The following is a 2202-nucleotide window of genomic DNA, read 5'->3' on the forward strand; positions in this document are numbered from 1 at the left end:
ATAGTCTCTCCCCGGGGAATTACCCTATTTCACCAGGTGTGTAGGATTTCTCACTGCTTTTCATTACTGTCTTTGTGCTTCTGTGCAAGACTTCACGGTCAGGCAGACTTGTGCCCGCATGGGGCAATCATGGGTGTGTGTGTTTCCTGCCAGTGTGCCCACCTGGGACCCTCCCTCCCGATGCGCTGTGTACACCCAGCTCTGGGCCAGTAGTAGTAAACAGAGGATGTCCGCATTTACACGTCCCTATAAAACTCTCAGTTTTCTACACTGCTGTTTGATCTTGCTTATACTGCATCTTGCTTACACGAGAGCAAGCTAATAATATAATTTGAGTTTTGCAATAAAAGTTTTCACTTAGGATAAAATTCTACTTGGGATCATCACTGGCTAAAGTCCCTGGCCCTTTAATGCTGCTCAGATCACAGACTAAATGTGACCATGGTCTCCTCCATCCAGAAACCCTGGCGACATAACAGGCATGCATATTTTGCTTTTCTCTGAGTAGAAACAGTTTTTCAGTTTATTTTGGTAAGTTCAATGTAAAGTTTTAGAAAATATTGAAAAGTTTGAAACATAAGGTTGCAGAAGACATTTTTGTCAGTGCTCCCTTGTGTCCTCCACATAACATGTGCCTACGAGGTCGGAGCAAGGTCTTCTCTGGTCTGGCCAGGGGCAGGGTGAGGAGCTGCGGGCAGGGAGCATGTACTTCCGTGAGCCTTACGATCCTTGACTCAAGGTTTGCTTCTGGAAGAATCCAACTTCATGCAGGGGTTTAATTAGCAATAATCGCGCCTCGGATAAACCTCATTGGCTATGATACTGCCACTGCATAAAGCTTCATGCAGCCGTTTAAAGAAAAGCAAAGCCTGGTAACAATACTGGAACAATTATTTAGAAGTAACCTGTGTAGAGAACTCTTCTCCTCTTTCTAAACCCAAAGATCTTTTTTGGTTTTCTGTTTTCCTGGCACAGAATGCTGTGAAGGTGATAGCTCACTGTGAGGCTCGCTGGAGAAGCAGAGGCTGGAGTCCCCAGAGCCCAGCTCGGCAGGCAGGTGGCATTGAGGTTTGTTCTCACCCTGCCATCCCCAGAACCAGCGATACTACACCCCAGCTTGCCAGTCACCCTGCCCTGCCCTTCCTCTGGGGAACATATCTTCCCGCAGCTGGCCCCAGCCACATATGACCTCTGTTTTGAGATTGACCTTGGGTTCTCTTGCTGCATTCCCAACAGTGGTTGAAGTGGTGGGTGCATGGTTTTTATGGTTTCATCCAATGGAGGGGACCTGGGTCACATGGTTTCGATTTCTCAGGGCCTGGTGTAAAGGTCTTTGGAAAGCAGCAGTCTGTTGGTTGCTTGAGGTGCAGACATTTTAAATGTTTGCAACAGCAGAGCTGGGGCCCCTGGTCTGGTCATTTGGATTTTGAGGTTCGTACAGGAGATGGTGGGCTTGCTTTGGTTACTTTAGTTATTCACACTGCAACATACACAGTTCTGTGGAGAATTTTAACAGGTTCTTCAAAAACTATTTGTCGGTCTTACGTTAATAATAATGAGCTTGGATATAATTTAATATTTCTGTGTTAATAAGAATAGCTAACATTTATTGCATGTTTGCCGTGAGTCAGGTGCTCTTCCAAGATTTTTAGAAATATCAGTGTAGGCCACCTGGATGGCTCAGTGGGTGAGCGTCTGCCTTCGGCTCAGGGCGTGATCCTGGGATCCAGGATTGAGTCCTGCATCGGGCTCCCGCAGGAAGCCTGCTTCTCCCTCTGCCTATGTCTCTGCTTCTCTCTCTGTGTCTCTCATGAATAAATAAATAAGATCTTTTAAAAACATATCAGTTCATAGTGTCTCTTAAAATCCCAGAGAGACGACAAGACAAGGGTGCAGAGTGGGTGGGAGGTGGACGGCTGGCCCCCTCACTGTGCTGGACGGGGTGGGCAGGCAGTGTCCTCATCAATAAGAGGAGGCTCTGACTGAAACAAGCCATTTGCAGCTGCTGGTCATGCCAGCAAGTTTTAAAAAACTTGCTGTTTATTCACCCAGAGCACTGCTGCTAGGAAGAATCTTTTTAATGTTGTGTCTGTAACATTTAAACTGTATTTTGGGGGGAAAAAGACAAAGAAATAGTAATTACCCAGAGGAAACCAATATCTATCACCTGACAAGTAATGTTTTTGGAGGTTGGATCTTGGT

The 2202-nt window shown here is 46.1% G+C and overlaps 1 pseudogene; it reads right to left on the bottom strand.

Annotated features, from left to right (window-relative positions):
• Positions 1-773: 773 nt before the first annotated feature.
• LOC140605554 (U4 spliceosomal RNA) lies at positions 774-840 on the bottom strand (annotated as a pseudogene).
• Between the last annotated feature and the right edge of the window lie 1362 nt (positions 841-2202).

This window comes from Canis lupus, chromosome 15 (assembly GCF_048164855.1).
Source record: "Canis lupus baileyi chromosome 15, mCanLup2.hap1, whole genome shotgun sequence".
Lineage (NCBI taxonomy): Eukaryota > Metazoa > Chordata > Mammalia > Carnivora > Canidae > Canis > Canis lupus.